The sequence below is a fragment of the Vulpes lagopus genome, chromosome 2 (genome assembly GCF_018345385.1).
Source record: "Vulpes lagopus strain Blue_001 chromosome 2, ASM1834538v1, whole genome shotgun sequence".
Classification (NCBI taxonomy): Eukaryota; Metazoa; Chordata; class Mammalia; order Carnivora; family Canidae; genus Vulpes; species Vulpes lagopus.
The window spans coordinates 149879130-149902055 of NC_054825.1; the positions used below are offsets into that span (position 1 = coordinate 149879130).

Genomic DNA, 22926 nt, shown 5'->3' on the forward strand with positions numbered 1-22926 from the left:
AACCATCTTAGGCCCCTGTGAATAAGAGCTGAACTTTATAGGAAAAACTGCAGAATGTCCTCGGCAGGGAATCCCATACCAGAAAGACAACAGAGCCCATGACAACGCCATATCAGAATGTAAACAAACTTGAGAAATCCCTCCACCCCTTCTGAAAATCCCCTAGACCAGCCTGTAAAAAACCCAGCTGTAACCTACTTCAGGGTCCAAGTGCCTGCTCCGCTGTGTCAGGTATACTTGGACCCAAGCTCGAGCTTGCAATAAACCCTCGTGTGCTTGCATCGGTATCGGCTCCTTGGTGGTTTCTCAGATTCACAATCTTGGGAATAACAATGCAGTGACTCTCAACAGGCATGGAAGGAAGTCTTAGTGAATATTTATGGAGTATCGTAATGCCTCTGTTACGTAGTGATTTGTGGGCTGAAGATGTAGCAGCAAAGTTTGTGCTTTATTCAATGACTCACAGGTAATATACCTGGTAACTGAAAATTCGAACTACATTGTTGAGATGTGTTATTTAGTCAACCCATGGCAATTGAAATCTGTTTATATGAGAACCATGCAAAGGGAGGATTGCCTGTGTGTTTATGGAGACATATAAATGTATGTCATACACTCTAAAGAAAAATGGATCATCACGCATAACATGCTTCACTCTTTTCTATTCAATATATTGTGGCACTCATTCCACTTGGTCACATACCATCATATGGATGTATCAGTGTTTATGTAACCATGCTCCAACTGATGGACATATAAATTGTTCTCACTTTTCTGTGATGGCAACCAATCTTGTAATGAACATTCCTGGTCATGCAACTTTGAATTTTTGTGTGGATACATCACAGGATAGGGATGCTTGGGTGGCTCAGTCAGTTAAGTGTCTGCCTTCAGCTCAGTCCTGGGATGGAACCCTACATCGGGCTCCCTGCTCAGTGGGGAGTCTGCTTCTCCCTCTCCCTGTGTGTCTCCCCCCCAACCCATGCTTGCTCTAACTTGTACTCTCTCTCTTTCTCAAAATAATAAATAAAGTCTTTAAAAATATACATCACAGGATAAATTTCTGGCAGTGAAACTACTAGGTCAAAAGGAATATGCATTGTAAATACTGTAAGTATTGTTTTCCTCAAAAAGGTTGTGTCTGGGGTGCCTGGGGGCTCAGTTGGTTAAGTATCTGACTCTTGATTTTGGCTCAGGTCATAATCTCAGGGTCTTCAGATCAGGCTCCTCGCTCAGCATAGAGTCTGATTGTCTCTGTCCCTTTGATCTCCCCTGGCTCATATTCTCAATCTCTCTAAAATAAATAAATAAAAAATATTTTTTAAGAAGGTTGCATCATGTAACATTCTCACCTACATAATGTAAAAATTCCTGTTTCACCAGCCAGGTATCATCCAATTTTGTTATCTCTGCCTATCTGATAACACACCCAGGACATTTTGCACATGATTTCAGAGTGAGTTTTGGGAGCTTCTCTCTTTTCTTCAAAAAAAAAAAAAAAAAAAAAAAAAGTTTTTTGGTTTTCTGTTTAAGTATTTTATAATCATAAAATATGATGTGTTAGAATTTTCCAGGATGGGTGTGGGAGGTGGGGAACAATTGGTATTTTGAAAGGGACAACTCTTTTTGTAGGGGCTTTCCTATACATGGCAAAGCATCTGGCATTCCTGGCTCATGCCCACTAAATGCCAGTAACACCTCTAGTCTTTGTGATAATCAAAACCTCACAAATGGACTGACTACCTGAAAACCACTGGCTTATGTATCTCAATCTTTTTACCCCAAGACTGAACAGTCACTCATGAGCCATCCTGAACAAATGGACTGGATACATCCACATGTCTTTTGAATAAGCCACACTGAACCTTACACTGTGCTATAGCACACCCGGGAATTTTTTTTTTATCCCACAAATAGCTATTACAAGAAGGGAACTGGGCCTTAACTACTGAGTTCATTGTATGCACTCAGGTAGGAGAAATAGACATGTAGACTATAACCTTATGAAAGTCACAATACTGCCCGAATGAGAGAGTTAAAATGAGGAAGTTATAGGGTTTGCTCTATCTGCAATATCTTCTGAACTAATTATTGGAAAGGACTATATAAGAATTTGGAAAAGACTAAAATAGAAATACAAAGTGACATAAAAACAAAATGGCAAAAGGTACTGATTCAGGCATTAGAAGGAGAAAGACCTTCATGGTAATATTTGAGTTGGATCTTTAAGGATGGCAGGATTAACTTGAGTTGGATCTTTAAGGATGAGTAGGATTTCAAATGATAGAGAGGAGAAAGACTGCACATAGAAAGAGAAATGTGAGCCAGGGCAAGAGGTGAAAACATTCAGGACTTCTTCAGGGAAAAGGTCGCGGTCCCATGTGGTGGAAATCAGGGTGTGGAGTACAGTCAACTCAAGACAAAGTTAGGGAGGAAGGTGGAGAACAAATTGGTCAAATTGCTGAAATTTGGAGGGAATAGGACCTAGGCCTTGCAATCTGTCATTAATTTCCCAGTAAGTTACAAAATATCCTCACAATTTCTGAGGGCTAAGATTTTTTAAAATTTTATTTATCTATTTATGAGAGACAGGGGCAGGGGCGGGGGCAGAGACACAGGCAGAGGGAGAAGCAGGCTCCATGCAGGGAGCCTGATGTGGGACTTGATCCCAGGTTTCCAAGACCACACCCTGGGCTGAAGGCGGCACTATACCGCTGAGCCAGATTTTTTAATTTCTTGGAAAGAATTAGTTCATGAGTATTGCTTTCTGGCCTCAAATATGGGAGACTTATGCTCACTCTCCCAAAAGTTTAATCTTTCTGATTACATCAGAAGGACTCTGTTTGGTACTAATCTGGTTTGAACAGCTGCTAATCTCTTTTGAACAAGGAGAGGAGAACATTTATGGGGATCTGAACAGAAGTCATCCAGAGTAGTTGGTGGGAATTTAGATCAGTGGTCCCGAACCCTGATTGCTCAATGCAGTCACCTGGGGATCTTTTATAAACTCCTGGAGGGAGGCCCAGGCGTGTGTGTGTGGTTAAAAAAAATAAATAAAAACGGTCCTGAGGATTCTAATGGGCAACCAAGATAGAAAATCACAGATTTAGGGAAGTCATGGAATACAAAGCCATGGACCCCACGTGGAGGGGAAGAAGCAATGTGAGAATTCTGCATCCACAGGTCCACTGAATACATCTGCAGAGTAGGCCAGGAATGTTATGGAATTCAAGAAGAGGAGACATAATTTTCTTCCATTGCTTCATTCATGTTTCATTACCATGACTATCTTATCTGATAAAGCACAGACCCTACAAACCTCAACGGAGGAAAGATAATTAGATGATTATATACTTGGACAAGCACCTCTAGCCCCAAACTATTACTTGTAAGGTGTTGTGATCAGAAAGGTGCAATTAGTCACCACTTCGTATCAAGTGAAACAAGTCAATCAACATGGGGGTAAGGTGAGTGGGGACCAGTGGAGAATGTTTACTGTTTGATCTCCATGATAACACAGAAAGATGGATTCCAAAAAAAAAAAAAAAGAAGAAGAAGAAGAAAGAAAGAAATAAGAAAGAAAGAAAGAAAGAAAGAAAGAAAGAAAGAAAGAAAGAAAGAAAGATGATGAAAGATGGATTCCACCGAGCAATTACAATAATGCAGGCCCAGGCAGAAAATCTAGTTTTTACAGCCACAAAGTTGCTGTTTATTTCCCCCAAGCTACTTGTCTTTCCCCTATTAAGAAATAGATCTTTCATTTTTATAGCACCTTCATGAATATTCATTTATCCTTAACTGTCTTAGAAAGCATTCCAACATTTTTAAGAAGTGTCTGCTACCAAGAGAGGCATGTTGGCATCTGCACTGCTGATATATTAGGAATTTTTCTAAGGCACTGAATAATGAATTCAACTTTTCCTCTGCTAGCCCTGAGTTCTCATGTAAGTCCTGTCAGTAACTGCTGACTTGCAAGGCACCATGAGAGCAAAAAAATTCACATAGCGCTGATCCTTCCAGTTGATATTCATGAAAGCCTGAAATAATCTGTCAGATGATAGAGCCAAATTCCTAGGGAGCCTGTTGTCCCAGGGGCCTTCTCTTCCCGTGGAGCAGGAAAAGGGGGTCAGTCCAAAACAACTCACCAAGGGCAGGTGCAATGATGGGGCTGGTTGAAACTGAGAGGTGCTGTCATGGTAAAAGGCAGAGCCCCACAAAAGCTGCGTTCTTGAGTCTAAGATAGCCCAAGGGGTCAGCTGATTGGTCTGATAGAAGTGGCAAAGCACTGATCCATTATACCTGATAAATTACAGTGTGGGGGTTGTCTCTTTCAGCCAGAGGCATCACTCAAGCACATGTTTTGTGTTGGCTATGGATAAGGCACTCAGTGGGTTTCAATCGTATACAAGGTCCTCACCTAAGATGCAATCATTACTAGAACTGGTGGAGGAAAAGGGTACTCTCACTTATTAATGATGAGCTCACTACCTTGCATGCAGGATTCATTCATTCATTCAGCAGCCTTGTTCTGAGAACAGTGTTAAACCCTAAGAAGAATGTTCTTTCCTTCCTTCATCCTTCCTCCCTTCCTTCATTCTTCCTTCATTCCTTCCACAAATAGTAAGAAGTACTTACTATGTCTTAAGTGTTAGGGTAAAAATGGTGAACTAAATTTAAGTGATAGATTGTGGCTCAGGAATTCCTAACCTGGGGTCCATGGACTGCCCTAGAATCTATAGATAGACTTCAGGGAGACAGTGAACTCAGATGGGAAAAAAATTACATTTTGATTTTCATAATCTCTAACTGAAATTTACTGTTTGATTCCATCATGCATGTAGGCAACAAACCAGAGCAGTACTAAAAGTACCCATGCCTCTATCATCAACAAAATGACAGTCATTTTTATCTCACATTACAGTTTTCAGAGACAGCTCAAAAAACCAATTATGCTTGTCACTACTTAGAAAAGTTTGGTCAGTTTTGTTATTACATGTGTTAATGAAGATGCACATGTAACTATATTACAAATTTACATTTTAACATTTTGATGATTCTACTTCAGTATAGTCAATTTCCTTTGCAATTCTATGTAGTTTACTTTATGCAATCAAACATATTATTTGAGAAGGGATCCAAAGGCTTCACCAGACACCAAAGCAACCTTGACACAAAGGTACAAAATGGTCACGAATCCTTGCCCTACTAAGAGAGAGACAGGCCTTAAGGAAATAATCCCACCAATATGTAGTTACAAAGTGTTAAGAGTGCTAAAAAAAAAAAAGTCTAGGTATATGAGATTCCAAAAAGAAGACATAATCCCCCAGTATCTAGTCTAATGGGATCTACCAAGATTCTGCTCCCATCTCTCCTGTGCCAGGCCTTGGTGGACACTGGGGATAGAGTAGCTATGCCTACCAATCTAGTGGGAGAAGTCAGAGCCAACCACACATAAGGAAATACGTAACCAAGATGACTTCAGTTAGAGATCAGAGCCTGAAGAAGATAACCCAGGGTAAAGAGTCAAAGAATGAATGACTGCTAGGAGGTGTTGTGGGACACCTAGGGGGTCAGGGGGGCTCTTTCTGAGGAGGTGCCATTCATACTGAGACTTGGAGGAAGAGTCTGACAGATAGATAAGACAAAGGCCCGGAGACAGACACAGACAAACTTTCAGTTCCCTTGAATCCAAAGATCCAGTCCTCTTAATGTAATTGTTTCCCCTCTATGCCCTAACTTTGAGATTTGTGAAACTAATCATGGGCGTCAGGAGAGGAAACTGGAGGCTGTCTAAGGATCAGGTGGCCACAAGTGGCCAGAGGCAGCAGCCAGGATATGAATCAAGGGCCCTAGTATCTGCCATGTACAGACCCTCCATGTGTGCTGCACCCTGAAATAGGCAATTTCAGGGCAATCCTGAGCCTTTCCTAGACCAGCTCATCACTATTTGCCTTTCAGACAATAAGCTGCTATTATCAGAGGTCCCTCCTCATTCCTAGAGAGGATCCATAAATATTTAACAGCTGATATCATGGACCACAGACCCCTGATTTCAGAGACTGACAGCAGTGAAATGACCTCTCCACTGGAGGGATGAGGGAATGGAAGCGATTTGCCTTGAAGCTGCATCTCATTCTTGTCTTCCAAAGTTCCCTCATGAGTGCAAGAGTTCTAGTCAAACCACCTTTTCCCAGGTAGATCCAGGGAAAGTACTCATCCACCCCATGCCTTTGATCTTGAGGAGAATCACTCTTTCCTAAGAAAAAATGACACCAAAGCTCTGATCTAAGACATCACTTACTAGCTTCTTAAAATCAACAAAAATCCTACCCGGTGGCTATTAAACAAGATCATATGATGAATTTACTTTTAAAAAAAAAACAATAATTTCTACAGCATATCACAAATTACCAAACATTCAGCGCAGTGCCCTATAATGCGAGTTTGGCTGAATTACTGCATTAATGCCATAAAGGCACATAGAACCACTTTTATGGACAAGTGGACTAATTGCTTCTATCAGACAATCTTTGCTGACACTTCTAAACTTTCAGTTGCCTTATTCTTGTTCACAGCATCCTACCACACACACTTAACATGTCAGAAGGAAATCACTGAAGGTTTAACATCTCTTATAAAATGTTACTAATCACTTTCCGGTGCAGTCTATATCCATCTACACTTGGTCCATGGTCAGATGTGAGACAGGGCTAATGGCCAGACAACAGACCTCTCCCACTGCAAAATGGTGCATAATTAAAGAAAAATTAAATTCTGTCTCTTGCACTCCACTTGAATGAAGACAGATAAGTGGATTAGCAAATGTTTGACATATTTGACAAAATCAATAAATAGTTGAGGCGAACAGGTTTTGGGAGAATGTTCAGTAATAAGAAAATGCACAGTATCCCCAGATTTCTAGTCAATCATCCATAGAAGAGTTTTTCCTTCTATTTAGAAAGAAGCCTGGGGTAGCAAAGCCCTGAACTTGAACTCAGTTAGTGAAGGCTCTACCACTGGTTCTCTATGTGAACCTGAACAGGTGTGACCATGTACTATTTTGTCTTTCTGGGCCTCTGTTTCCATATCTGTAAAATTCCTGGGTTAGAAGAGATATTTCTAAGACCTCTTGCAGCTCTAAAACTCTATAAATCTCTGCCCTCTAACTGAATAGGTCCACATACACTAGGCAGTCAATTTCTAATGGGCACATGATCCTAGCAAGTATCTTCAAATTTCCAACATGGTCTATTAGGGGAGGCACCATCACCATAGCAATTGTATGGGATATTTAGACATTTGCTGAGTTTTTCTTTTTTTAATTAGAGATTTGTCAATGAAAAGAATATGCCAAACATTATATATTTTTATCTTTTCCATGCCATTTGACTTCAGCCTCTTTGGGGTGATTTGTACCATTTCTGATGGAACATGTCTTAAGAATGGAGTCCCTGCTGACCCTGAGGTAAACAAAGAAAGAAGCAATACTTTCCACCTATATTCTAGGTAGCCTCAACCTGTGAAAGCTCTATTGTTCTTCATTAATTCTTTTTAAAGGGTTTCCAGATCAAAGGAATTTGGGCAGTGCTCCATATTTTTCCTCTCCTGAACATTTACAATGTATATTAGCATATTAAAAAGTCTGAGAAGTCCTGCGGTAAAAAATTCCTGCCTACCTTTGTTCAACTCAGAGTTTTCCAAATTCATTTTACCTGCAACTCTCTTTTCCATAACATGTACCAGTGTTACATGGACACATTAGAAATTAGGCTGGAATACAGATCAGAGACCCAGGGAGAAAGAGCTCAATTAGGAAACGGGGATGCCGATATGTAATGGCCTAATCTGTGGCCTACAAAAGATGTGTCTACCCAAACCTCAGAATGTGACCTTATTTGGAAAAAGGGTCTTTGCAGATGAATTAAGTTTAGGATCTTGAGATGAGATCATCCGAGATTAGTTCAGCCACTAAATCCACTGAAGACTGTCCTTGTAAGAGATAGAAAAGGACAGGCAGAGACACACGGAGAAGGCCACATGAAAAATAGGCAGTGATCAGAGTCATGGTGCAATGGCCAAGGAAGCCTACGGCCACCAGGAGATGGAAGAGGCAGGCAGGAATTCTCCCTAGAGCCTTGGTTCTGTTGACACCTCAATTCAGACTTCTGGCCTCCAGGATGATTAGAGTATAAGTTTCTGAAGCTCCTGGGTGGCTCAGTCAGGCCTCTGCCTTCAGCTCAGAATATGGTCCTGGGTCCTGGGATTGGGACTCCCTGCTGTGCAGGGAGTCCGCTTCTCCCTCTCCCTCTGCTTCTCCCCGCAACTCATTCTCTCTTAAATAAATAAAATCCTAAAAAAAGAAAAAAAAAAGAGTATAAGTTTCTGCTCTGTTAACCCCCCTAATTCATGGTGATTTGTTATAGTCCTGGGAAAATAATACATCACCCTTACCTTCCTTTGTCACAACCTCCTAGCTAAGTCAGTTAGCATAAATTGATACTTCTGATCATCATTTTCTTAATCTAAGTGAGAAAAGAAGACCTACTCTGTAATCTAAGGTATTCTTTAATCTTGAAAGAAAAAATGGACACAAAGATGCCCTTTAAATAGTTCATGGATGTGAACGCAGTGCAAGGGTTAGGACTTCCAGGAGAGATAGGACATGAAATCACAGAGCACTGATGGTTATTCCTTCAAATGTTCATGTGTTCATTCAATATATACTGATCCAGGCCCTGTCTTAGGCATTAGAGATAACAGAAGTGAACAAAATATAGCAAATCCTTGCCCTTGTAGAACTCACATAGTCATTGAGGGAGTCAGACCATGAACACACAGGTTAACCCATTTACTATTTCAGAGGGTGACAGGAGGTATCTTGGCTTCTGACACAGCCTATATCCCTTAATTTCAGGTCACCACTAATTTCATGTACCTGATAGTTTCTGCCACAATGATGACACTGGAGATATTTATCTTTGATAACAAAATAAGCAGGTATCAAACATCAAGATGACCCAGTAACTCCACTGCTAGGAAGATACCCAAGAGATATGAAAATGCAGGTCCATGCAGAACTTAAAAGAAGTATTTAAACAAAACTCACATGCAAATGTTCATAGCAGCATTATTTACAATAGCCAAAAGGGGGAAGCGACCCAAGTATCCATGGACAGAAGAATGGATAAACAAAATGTGATTAGCCATTTCATGAAATATTATTCAGCCAAGGAATTGAAGAATTAATACATTCTCCCAGTGCCACTAAATTATTCATATTTAGGATCTTCTCCAGGTGGAAAAAGTGTGTGGGAGGTGCTAATTCCACCACCACCTTGCTATTATCAAGCATGTTATCCCTTGTCATCTTGGTGATGAAGAAAATGTTTTAGAAGTAGGTAGAGGTGATGGTTGCACACATTACAAATGTACTAAATGCCACTAAATGGTATACTTTAAAATGGTTAATTTGGGGCACCTGAGTGGCTCAGTCAGTTAAGCGTCTGCCTTTGGCTCAGGTCATGATGTCAGGGGTCCTGGGATAGAGCCCCCACATCGGGCTCCCTGTTCAGCAAAGAGCCAGCTTCTCCCTCTTCACTCCTCCTGCTTGTGGTTAATTTTATGTGTGCATTTCACCTAAAAAAAAAAAAAAAGGTGCCAGTGTGGCTCTTATATGTTGCTATCTGGAAGGGGTGGGAGGGGCAGGAACATCTCAGGGCTCACATCACAAGTGTGGAATCCATGATTGCTCAAGTTCAAAGCCAGAGCCCTGCCAACAAGAAAATAGGAGACAGGCTCTTACTTAAAGGTCACCCACTATAGGATTTGGGAGGCTCATAGCTTGTGGTGCAGGGAGGGGGCAGGGGTGGACCATGAAGTATCCGTGACACAAAACAAAGATAGAAAGTCTGGCCAGGAGTTAAAGAGGATCCATGGAGGGTGTGGTCACACACACCCCACCCCACCCCCAGGGAAGCCCCAGACCTTGAAGTAGCTTTCCCAGTGTGGGGCAGGGAGAGCTCGTGGTAACCAGTGACTCCACCCTTCTTATCCCGGCCCTGTGCTTCATTTCTGAGATCTCCCCTCCCACCTCAGTAAAGAGCTTTGCATGCACATTGCAACAGCATGTTAGGGGAAGGACATGATTTGGATTTTTTTTTTTAAGATTTTATTTATTTATTCATGAGACACATAGAGGGAGAGAGAGGCAGAGACAGAGGCAGAGGGAGAAGCAGGTTCCATGCAGGCAGCCCAATGTGGGACTCTATCCTGTGACCCCACGATCACAATCTGAGCCAAAGAGGTAGAGCTGAGCCAGCCAAGCATCCCATGATTTGACTTAATCGCAGCTGTAGCAAATTACCACAAACTTAATGACAAACAATATAAATTTATTATTTATAGTTCTGTAGGAGAAAAGTCTGATGTGTGTCTCACTAGGCTAGAACCAGGGCTTTGGCAGGGCTGTGCTCCCTCCAAAGGCTCTAGGGCAGGGCCTATTCCTTGCCTTTTCTAGCTTTAGAGGCAGCTTACACCCTTTGGCTTGCGGTCTTCGCCTTCCAAGTCAGCAATCAAGCCACTCCAACACCCATCTGTCATCCTATCTCCGTTTCTGGTTCTCTGTCTCCCTCTCCCATCTTTATTTGTTTATTTTTTAAAGATTTTATTTATTTATTCAAAGAGACACACACACACACGGGGAGAGAGAGAGAGAGAGAGAGAGAGAGAGAGAGGCAGAGACACAGGCAAGAGAGAGAAGCGGGCCCCATGCAGGGAACCTGATGTGGGACTCGATTCCAGGTCTCCAGGATCATAACCCGGGCTGCAGGTAGCACTAAACCGCTGTGCCACCGGGGCTGCCCCCTCTCCCATCTTTAAAGACACTCCTGATTACATTGGGCCCACTTAGGTAATCTAGGATTATCTCCCCAACTAGAGGGCCTTAACCTAATCACAGCTGCAAAATTCCTTCTGCCATGTAAAGTTAGCATATTGACAGTCTCCAGAGATTAGGACAGGGACATCTTCAGGGGCCTTCTGCCTACCACAAAGTGATGGGGAAGGAGACATCTGCTCTACAGAATCATTGATGACCATTTAGCAGAGAGAAAGAGACCCACAAGTTGAGGGCAAAAGAGAAGAACTAAGTAAATAAGCTGAAACTTTTTGATTATTCCAAATGAGCAAAAGCTACCCTAATAAACAGAAAAGGAGTAGCCCAATAGTATGTGATTATAAGAATAAGAATTAATATTTGAAGCATTTATTTGGTGCCAGCATCACACACACACACACACACACACACACACACACACATTGTATGTAGTATGTAAGTCACATTTTATAAACGAGAAAAGAGAGGTTATTAGAGATTAAGAGAAATTACCTGAACTCTCAATCTCACAGCTAGTAAGTGCTGCACATGGCATTTGAATCTAGTTCTGATGTGGGAGCTGAGCTAACCACTGTCACAGGAAAGCAGGTGACCTGCTGCATACCCTCGTACCAAGCCTTAGCTGATAGTTGATCCTTCATCAATGCAATAGTCCAGTGTGGATATTTGGTGGGCAGTCTTCCCTGGTGTGATTCTGGAGCCCAAGCAACTTCTACCTGTGTCTCTGCCAGCTGCTAGATCTCAGGGTATCCTGCCCCCAGAGGCAGACAGGAAAATAGGTATTAAAGTTTGCCTATTCTTTAAGCACCTCCTCCCAGAAGGGACGCATCTCCTCTATTCACATCCCATTGGCAGAAGCTGGTTATTCGAGCCCACCTCGATGCTAGAGGCGGAGAAACCTTGCCTCTAGCAGGACAACTACTTTCCAGAAATAACTCTACACTTTGGACAGGAAGCATAAATGTGATGAACAGCAAACCGTATCCAACATGACAGTACTGACACATGAATGAGTGAGTGACTACATGAATGAGTAAATGAGTAAATGAAGACATCTTGCTTCTCATGCCCTCTAACAAAAATTAAGGATACTCTCTCTATGAAGCTGCTCTCCGTGGCAGGGGAGGAACAACTAAATCATCTAAACAATAAAGGCAGATCAGGTTTGCTAAGGTCTCTGGAGTTATCAAAACAACATCAAAACATTCCATCTTTCCTAAGGACAGTGTTGAGAGACCTCTAGCTGTCCACATGTAGATGGAACAGGATCCCCAGTGTTTCACCAGGCACTTAGATGACGAGTGTAAGACTAGAAGATTCCAACCATGTCAACATTAGCTGTAATCAGTATGTTCTGGAAAACAGCATGCAAACAGAACCGTGACATGAGCCCTCTGCGGGAGTGTCATTAATATAAAGGGGCTCCTTTCTTCCTCTTTTTCTCTTCCTCCAGGCTGGAGATTGGGGAGCCATTCTGGATCACGAAGTAGTTCCTTGGGTTTGGTGGAGAAACAAGTGAGGGTAAAGCTGGTTCCCTGCCGAGCACGGGGTTAACCAACCAGTCTTGGGCTGCTGGACTCCAGATTGGATTTATGTGAGAGAGAGAAACTTCTATCATGTTGAAGCCACTGTTGTCTTCCATTTTTCTGTTACTCGCAGACAGTCCTAATCCTAATGCACACAGGACTCCGTCTCTCTTTATCAAAGAGTATCATTATGCAAAACACGCCACTGACCACCACACCAGCCTCCACCACAACTATTTCTATGCATCAAAGGATCTGCCTGGAAACCTCACTTTCATCACTGGCATTTCTGCCTTCCTACCCTAGTCACCTCAGCTGGTGTCTGTGATGGAAGGGCCTGCTAGGCAAGACTTGACAAACAGGAGTAAATGAAGGGTTTTCTCACAGGCCTTGCCCATAAGTTGCCTTGCTGTCAAGCCTGTTTTATGCTGAGTGACTCTGGTGGGTTGGGTTAAAAGTGCAATGGCAGAAATGCTTCCAAACAGCTGTCATCTTCCTGGAAATTGTAGCTTCCTGTTACCCTTGTAAACCTACAGGGATAGAAGTTCAAAAGTGATCCACTTCCTACTGACACTTTTACAGTGAGATCTGCCTTCCCTAATCCTTCTGCTGAGGACTGGGCCTGCTAACCCAGATAACCTGTAGTCCTGGGGCAGAAGCTGCCTGAGGCAGGGCTTCTGCTGAGGCACAGTGTTGATATTTCTGTGGAAAGCTCTGTTTGTCAGTGAGGAACTCAAAATCAGTTTTGAATCCCAAAGATTTAGGACACACACTGGGGCATTGCTTCCAGTTCCTGGCTCCAAGGAAGGCCCCACTGAGATCGATGCTGGCTTTTTCTCCTTGGAGCCATGGTTTGCAATATTTCTTTGACCATGAACCCTTAGACCAAGAGATGAATCTTGTGAACCACCTCCTCCTAGAAAAGAAGCACACATGTTCATGCAATGCACAACTTTGCCCTAACTCCCTAAGGCTCTCGGATCCCTGACACCCATCCATGAGTCTGGAGCCCCCAGGTTAAGAAGGCTTACGTTGAACTCCAGAGAAGATTTAGAAATATCTGAAGTCATCTAGTTTCTTCTTTGAGATAGAGTCCTCACTACCACTCTGAAACACAGTAGCCCAAATTCATTCTAGAGGCTTCAATTGTCTACTGGCTTTACTATTACTTATGACCAATAGTGAGAAAAACATGGCACACTCCCTCCCTGCTCCCAGCTCCAAGGTCCTGTAACTGAAATTTAACTCCCAAGTAACTCTTCTTTCCTGACTTATACAAGGAACCCACACACAGCCACATTGGACTGTCTATGTACAGTTTCCCAAACATGCTGAGGTGCCTTCTTCTGAACTCTGCCCTTGTTCAGATAATTTCCTACACCTAGCTCTTCGCTGATCACTATCTGTCAGAATGCCATAACTTCTCCATAAAGCTTTTCTTGAACCCCACCTTTGTGCAGTCAGCCTGAGCTTGAATATCTGTTACAGCCTATATCACCTTCCATAGTGGATTATTTGGGCTTCTGTACACCCGAATATCTGAATTCTTGAGGTCTATGATCAGAATGATTAGGTTTCAATTCTGGCTCTGGCTCGTTCTTGCTGTGTAGCCTGTGTACACTTCCTAATCTTTCCGTGCTTCAGTTTCCTGTTGACAAAATGGACACAATAACAGTTTCCACATCACAGGCTTAAATGAAATTTAAAATTCTTAGCATGGTGCCTGGCACACGGAAAGCATTTGATAAGGAGTATTTTTATTCTAGTGGATTGTACACTTCTGTCCCCATCCCCTATCATTAAGCTGTTAAGTAGTTGAAGGGAGAGCCTGGGTCTTAGTCATCACTTTATACCTCATAGAACCTTACCAAGAAAAACTTTGGACATAGTAAATAATCAATAGATGCTATATAAATGAAAATGAATCATCCATAAAGATTTTATCTAAGAACTTCAAACAGCATCATTGCCATCTGTATTTCCGGAATAGATGGGTGGGGGGCAGACAGTGAGATGGATGCTAATTTGAGATGACACATCATTCTGGGTCTTGAAAAAACATTCTGATTACAACTCTGTCCTAACCCCAGAAATTTTATTCCATCATGAAAGATAGGCCAAGAATTCTCATCTTCTCCAATTATGACTTTTTTTTCAACTCCTGTTTAATTGGACAGATATTCATTTAGCAACCATTGGGTGTCAGGTTTTGTGATGAGGGCTGGAGATCAAAATGTCTTTCTGGAGCACCTATGAACCAGCTGCCCTGGCACTGAAACTCAAGCCCAGGATTCAGGTCATGCTCACATTTTTATATTCTGTGAGTTTGAAGCCTAATAGCAAGGTCAAATGGCAACCGGCCTACAGGATTTACCTGTCTTGTGACAAGAGATGCATTCTTAAGTCAAATTACAGAATAGCACACCATACTTCATTATATAACCATTCTAATAATATGTATAGAATATTTACTATATCACTTCTGACCACCCAGCCCACTGAGCTGATCCGAATAGGCTCCTTGTACACAGAAATGCTAGACATGGTGTAACAAATTTATTTTTCACATAGCCAAGTTTGATAAGAAAAAATCCTCAGGTGCCAAGAATGGCATGAAATCAAGTCAGAGAAATAAATATGAGCTGATTCCAGGAGGAGGTCACAGGAGTTTCAGATGGACTTGTAGGCCCTCTAGGGCAAGGGAGATAGATATCTAAAGCCTACAAAAAAAATAATAATAAATTAAAATAAATTGTAGGTTTAACCCTAAGAGAGGAAAAGAATGAAACTGAACTCCTTCATAAACACATCATCTGCCTGAGGTTCTAAGGGGGGTATGAAAAGTCACCTAAGAAAATCAAAACTTCGAGTCTACACCACACATAGGTTTAGGGCTTTAACTTATAAAACTTCTGTGATGTAGAACCTCTAGCTGGTAATTTAACATAGTCTAGGGTTACTCAATGCCTCCTAGAATCCAGCTAAAGCCAAGGCAAGATATACCTGTAAAAACGCTCTCAAAGGCCATCTCCTCCTGGTTGTTGCAAAGGCACTTTGAATTCCATGTGGATCATCCCTGCTCACCAAATCTGGCTGCTCACCAAATTATTTACATATAATATCACTTCCCATTGGGGCACACATGTCCGGGAGTCATCCTTGATGTCCTACACCAATCTGTCACTAAGGCTCATTGACTTTACTCTGTAAATTTCTAGCAGATCTGTCCACCTCTCCATTTCCAATACCCCATCCTAGTCTAAACCATGGCCATCTCTCCCCAGTCCCCTAACTGGTTTACCCTGCACCAACTCTATCAGCCATCTTCTAGGACAAAAATAAGTCTGGAAGTGAAAATTTCATAGGATTTGACCTGCTATTTCTTCCCATCTGATTTCCACACTACAGAGTGATTTACCTTTCCATAAAACCCCCTGCCAAAATTTTCCAAGGCTTTACCAGTGCTTTTAAGATAAAGATAAAGCTCCTAAGCACAGCCCACAATGCTATTTGATCCACCTTCCTCTCCAGCCACATACCCCCCACTCTTCCTTATTCCCTCTGTACCTGACTCACTGGATTTCTTCTTCCCTGTCCTTTCCATGTTTCTTGTCCCCACAGAACTTTTACACATGTTATTTCCACAGCCTAGAATATTCTTCAAACCTCTCTCCAATCATACAACTCCTTATCCTGCAGATCTCGAGAGCCTTGTCTGACCTTTCCCCTTTCATCAAAGGCTTCATCACATGGTCTCTTAATGTGAAGGTCATCTTTATAGCAGTTGTACCAGTGAAAATTTTACATTTATCTGTGTGGATTATTTGATATGTCTACCTCCCCCATTAGAACTTTAAGTCTGATGAGAATAGGGACAGAGTCTATTATCACTGACCACTAAGTCTCCAACCCAATATCAGGCATAGGGTAGGTGTTTAGTGGGTTTGGAGGGTACATAAAACATTTAAAGCTATGGAATAGAAGAGTGAAAAGACTAGATGCAGGGTGACCAAGGTAGAAAGAGATGTAATGGTCCTGCAGAAGAAAGTGAAAACCTAAAACTAAGGCCGATTCTTCATGCATCTCTTTGGCTAATTTTCTGAACAGTCCACTTTTTGCTTTAGGCATTTTATAAATAAGGAAACTAGAGATATCAAATGACTTGCCTGAAGTCACATAATGGCAGATCTATGATGTCTATCTAGGTTATCCTCATCCACTCTTCTTTTTTATTTAACAAAATTGAAATAAGCAGAGACAGTAAGGAGACCTGGAGTGAGAACCAGGAACTCTAATGTCTACAGGAACCAGGCAGGTAAAGACTGAGGTACAACAGAGTTAAGATAAGAAAGAGGGTTGGGGGATGCCTGGGTGGTTCAGCTGTTGAATGTCTGCCTTCGGCTCAGGGCGTGATCCCAGAGTCCTGGGATCAAGTCCTGCATTGGGCTCCCCACAGGGAGCCTGCTTCTCCCTCTGCCTGTGTCTGCCTCTCTCTCTGTGTCTCTCATGAATAAATAAAATCTTTTTAAAAAGGAAAGAGTGTTGGTAACCACATCCAGTTAGAAGGGACATCCGATTTAATTCCAGCTCTGAATTATTGTTGGTGGATGGGAACATGGGCCCTCAATATTTTTCGGCTGTCCTAACTTTTAAGAGAAATTTAGACCTGGACTTTTGTATGAAGTCACTCTAATTTTAAGACACTATGCAGATCAAACAGAACATATCTGTAGGAAGAATGTGGGCTGCTGATGCCAGTTTGCAATCCTCAGCCTAGATGGAGGGGGGAGCAGGAGGAAAGATGCAGGGTTGTCGCTACAGACTTCTGTTGCAAGGAAAACGGGGTAGGGCCCTCATAAATAATCTTAGCAATAGTTATCCAACTTGGACTTTGATGGTTCCATGAAACTAAGACGTCAGGATCAGTTAATCTATAACTGGCTTTATTGTTCCAAGAGCACTATGTTCTGTTAAAGCAAAGAAACAAAGCCTGCAGGAGATTAACATCTTCATTCTCCCCCTGAAGGCAATGGGGCAAAAAACCCAAATGGCCGTTATGGGAGAACGTATAGATTACCAACTAGGTTGTTCGTCTTCCAAACAAAATACAGGCCAAAGATAAGCTGCCAATGGCCCTCAACTTAATTCAAATTTCCGTTGAGACATTGTAGTCACTTTCAATATCCCAGAGTTCCTAGGAAAGTTTATCTTTATCTCAGAGTTCCTTTTTCCCCTAGCGTTTTCCCTGAAGAAATAAAAGCATGTCACACACTGCTCTTCCAAGAAAAGAAGCAGTGATCAAACCAGGATATTCCTTAGTTTTAGTTCCTCTAACTCAGGAGAAGCCAGGCACATAGAAGGGCTTCCCAGATTTTCCCAGTTTGACCTCTCGCACCTGACCACCAGCCAAGTACATGCCTCAGCAATCCCTGGGATATTTTTTCCTAAGCTGTTTATTTACTAGATTAAATCAGTAGCTTCTCAGCTGCCATCATGAAAGTTAGTTTGTGGAGCATGTTGCTGAGTTGAGATCCTAGAATGTCTCTCATACTCACCTATAATTTTTAAAAGGCATCAGAAGCCAGTAAAAGAACTCAGCAACAACCTCCCCACATTCCTGGGTCATGGGAAGAGGAACCATTTGACTGCTGTCTGGGATAGTTAGCATGTTTATGTCGCTCTCACGTTAGTGAGACTAGGCCAAGTACTGGAACAAACAACCCAGAAGTTTTGATGCATTAACAGAATAAAAAATTGTTTCTTACTTCCATCACAGGTCAGTTCAGATTGGTGGTGTGTGGGGCCAAACTGTTCTGCTCCAAGTAGTCAATCAGGGACTCAGGATCCTTCCATCATGTGGTCCCACCATCCTCTTAGCCCAAGAGATGGCAATATTTTTCTGCAAAGGGCCATATAGTGAATATTTTAGGCTTGGTTGGCCATATGGTCTGTGTCACAACTATTCAACTCTACCATTGTGGCACAAAAGCAGCTATGGGCAATATGTACATCAATGGGCATGGCTATGTCACCATAAAACTCCATGTACAAAAATAGGCAGTAGGCTGTTTTTGTTTGTTTTTTTTTAATGCAAAGAAAATTTATTTTACATATTGCTAGCCATGAATTTTTGTCATTAGTTCTTACATAAATACCACCTACTGCCACCATCCAAATGGCAGAACCATTTTATGTCCACATTTCACTCTGTATTTATAAAAAGAATTTGCATGACTTACATAAATGTAACTATCAGTGATGTTTGCTAGTGTTACTCTAGGACCTTGTCTGTCTGTCTGTCTCTCTCTCTACATTTAGACATGGATAGAGAAAGAGCAAGTTCCAGCAAAGAACCACATGTAAAATTAATGTCTCTCCCCATATAACTGTCATGAGGATTACATTACAGTGTCTGCAAAATGCTTAGTAAAGGTCACTATTTAGGAGTTGCTCAATAAATGTCATCATTTTAAAAATAAAGAATAAAGTACCTTTGATATTTACAGGAGTAAGTGGTCATATTTAATTGAGGGGACTCAGGAAATATTACAGTTGATTCTCAAAGGTAGGATAGGATTCTAACAAACAGAAGTGGGGGAGCAGCTTGACCAAATGTATTAACAGTTGGAAAGCAATGTAGGGTTAGTGAGTGCATATGGCTCAGTTGGCTGTAATACAGGGTTATGAAGAGGACCTGTAAGACATAAATCTGGGAAGTAAATAGGCTTTGAATACCATGTAAAGATCGAACGTTTGGTGGCAATCGAAAGCCACTGAAAGTTATTAGGAAGTATACACATAAGTCTTGTGTTCCAAAAATCTGTTTGTAAACTTATTGTTTGAAACACAGACTATATTTTCTAACATAGTAAAGGTAATGTCCCTTTCCCTTCTCTGGGTCTCCTGACCCTTGTCACAAGAGCCTCAAAAAGCATCCTCTTTATTTAAAAAAAATTATTTATTTATTTATTTACAAAAGATGGGGGGGGGGGAGAGAGCACAAGCAGTGGGGGGTGGAAAAGGCAGGAGGAGAGGCAGAAGCAGGCTTCTCTCTGAGCAGGAAGCCTGATGCTGGGCTGATCCCAGGACACTGTGATCATGACGTGAGCCAAAGGCAAATGCTTAACCAACTGAGCACCACCCAAATACCCCTAAAAAAGTCCTTCAATATTAGTTTTATATGATCCTGCATCCACCTAGTATTTAAAGACAGATTTGCCATGCCACTGAAAAGGCTCTTTTACTTTTAAATCTCAGCAAAGAAGGCTGACACAATAGCCTGTAACAAAAATCTCCCCCCAGACTTTCTGTGGATTGTAGCTATTTTAAGGATATTCAGTGCAAATGTGAATATTTGAAAAACTATTAAAAAAACTATTTGTGACTCACAACACTCGTGCTGAATTTTTCTTAAAGATTTTATTTATTTATTTGACAGAGACAGTGAGAAGGAGAGAGAGAGAGAGAGAGAGAGAGAGAGAGAGAGTAAGTACAAGCAAGAGGATAGCAGGCAGAGAGAAGCAGGCTCTCGGCTAAGCAGGGAGCCTGACACGGGGACTCCATATCCCAGAATGCCAAGATCATGACCTGAGCTGAAGGCAGATGTTTCACTGACTGAGCCACTCAGGCGCCCCAATATTTTTTTCTACTATAGATAAAGCCTTAGGTATTTGATATATCCTTGAACTCAACAATGCTCCTTCTAGGAATTAAGGTATAAATATACACACAGCTATGAGGAGGTCATCAAAGCATTGTTTAAAAATTTGGAAATAACCATAGAACATTGTTTACTCTGTATTACAGGAAACTATGCAAGGAAAATGGTGTTATTGAAAAATATCAAAGGGACATTTTTGTATATATTTAGAAGTTGGTTTCAAATGAATATAAACAGTCTGATGTCATGTTAATAGGAAATATAATCAAAATTATAACATCATAATGTTCACATTCTTCCTCTGTACACCTCCAGAGCAAATTCAGTCTTTGTCTGCTCAGGTTCCCAACACCACTGCTGCCATGATACCCAAGCTACCTTTATGGTCTCCATCAATGACATCTTACCTCAAGCAAAGAGTTCTGTTTTTCTCAGATAAATTCTTTGAGTTTTGTAATGTGTAATCAAAATAATGCAGAGAGATGAACTGAAGAGGGAGTTAAGGAGAAGGAGGGCCATCTAGAAGGACAACACATCTACATAATAAAGTGCTACAATAAAGAGAAAAGGTACCTTGAGCTGAGGAAGAAGAAGAGTTTTCTAGGGGATATGGAATAGCACAGGGTCCGAGGAAATGGGATGGAAGAAACAGAGCTGTGAGACCGCACTAGAGAAATGTATTTCAACCCTTTCATGGTTTTGCAGAAGCAGCAATAAAAAATTTGAGTTCTGTGAATACAGGTTTTGCTAGCTAGACCAAAGCTGCATGAGGGGCTTAGATTTATTAGGGTTATATTTATATGCATATCCAGGAAAAAGACCACAGGTGTATACCCATGAAGACGTTAGTATGACTTGGATGAGGCTGTTTTATTCTTCCCACATATCTATATTGCCCAAATCTTCTAGCTCTGTGGGTATGCATGTAATCTTTTTCATTTAATCCTCAAGTACCTCCATGAAGTAGATTTCGTGATGGCAACTAGTTTACAAATGAGGAAGCTGGAGCAGAGAGAGAGACCAGTCATATAACTAGTATTTAAGGAGTGAGGGACTGACCCAAGCAATCTGATTCCAGAATCAGGGCCCCAAACACTGACACTAACTAAATGGCTTCTTATTCTTCTTTATTTTATAAATTTATTTTCAAATGAAATATTTTCATTCTATTATGAAGTATAATAATGAAACAAAAATAACAGATGCTCAGGTACCCAGCACACCACCCTACTAAATATTAATATTTTGCCATATTTTCTTTAGATAATGTTTAAAGAGAAAAAATTATAGATACAACTAGTATGGTTTGGGGGGGGATTATTTATTTATTTGAGAGAGAGAAGTCTCTTCTCTCATAAAATGAATTTCCCATTCATGAGTTAGAAGCAACAACAAAGACACAATGAAAATGCAGTGTTCTTAAAGAATCTTAAGGTTCTTGCAAGGAATAAGAAAGAAGAAAGAAGAACTCATTTTTTACACACACAGGGGTGGGGCTGGGAGTGGCAGAGGCTAAGGGAGAGAGAGCATCAAGCAGATGGTCCTGCTGAGTTTTGAACCCACATTGGGCTTAATCTCATGACCCTGAGATCATGACCTGAGACAAAACCAAGAGTCAGACACTCAACCAACTAAGCCACCCAGGCATCCCCAACATGCTTCTTTAGTAATGAAGATTGTATCACTAAAAGCAACGAAAGGCTGGATAACAGACTGTATTTGTCCATGTCGCAGAAAAGTCCCTCTCCCCATAATCAACAAGAGGAAACTCTGAGAATATGAAGATGGATATTCATTTTCCTAAGGAGGGGGGAATGAGCCAAAGAGATTGTGAGATGGTGGCAATGTGAAACATTTTTTATGCTGACTCCTGTCCTATTTCGGAAGCAACAGCTTACCTGAAATTTGGTGTTTATCATTTCAAGTTTTATATAATCCTACTGCATATATAGATCTTCATTAAACATGTAGCATTGTCTGGCCTGCTTTTAAGAATTATATACATGGGGTCATAACACACCATCAAAACATAACACAATGGTCAATGCCAGTCCTCTCAACTTCAATGTATCATCCCTTCCACACACTTTGATTTTTTTATCCCTCTGTCTCACTGTGCTGCATTCCAAGTGAATTTCTCACACTGTCTTCCAATTCATTAATTCTCCCTACAAGTATGAAATTTTATATTCCAAAGACTTTCATTGTGTCTGTTTTCCAGGATTTCTATCTAATGCATACTTTTTCGTTTCAGATTTCATTTGTTACTTTTGTTCTGTAATTTATTTTTTCAATAAAATGTATGCCTTCCTTTTTCTCCTTGAATGCCTTAAACATGCATAGTTTATAGTCTTTGTCAGATAAATACATTAAACAAATTAATAAATTAGTTTCATTCCCTAATGAATTCATGTCTTTCTTACTATTATATTCTTTCATACATTTGTAGTCATTACATTACAGGCTTGTTTTAAGATTTTATTTTCAAGTAATCTCTACAGCCAACATGGGGCTTGAACTCACAATCCCAAGATCTGGAGTCACATGCTCTACTGACTGAGCCAGACAAGCACCCCTGTAGGTTTGTTTTAAATTGAAAAGATTGTTTTTTCATTTTCCTTTTATCCCTCTTTGCTGTCCACCCCTCATTCCAGGAGTTTGGAAGCTGCCTCCATTTGGTGCCCCAGACTCCAATCCAGAGCACAGCCTCATAAGGACAGGTTGGAGAAGCCCTGGGGTGACAACTGGGATATGGCCAATCAAGCTGCTGAGTCAGCAGAAGTTTGGTTCCATTGCTGGTCAAAGCATTAGGCCCATGTCCTCTTTCCTCCCAAATCATGTGTGTT

General features: G+C 41.2%; 1 protein-coding gene across 17 annotated transcripts in view; it reads right to left on the reverse strand.

Annotated features, from left to right (window-relative positions):
• Positions 1–22926, reverse strand: part of GLIS3 (GLIS family zinc finger 3) — a 622522-nt gene that overhangs the window by 568958 nt on the left and 30638 nt on the right. For 13 of the 17 annotated variants that reach the window (XM_041729374.1, XM_041729434.1, XM_041729395.1 and 10 more), the window contains one exon: positions 18186–18319. The exons of the other annotated variants lie outside the window; for them this stretch is intronic. The gene's annotated coding sequence lies outside the window, so the exon portion shown is untranslated. The remainder of the gene's footprint in view (positions 1–18185; positions 18320–22926) is intronic. 17 annotated transcript variants of the gene reach the window in all.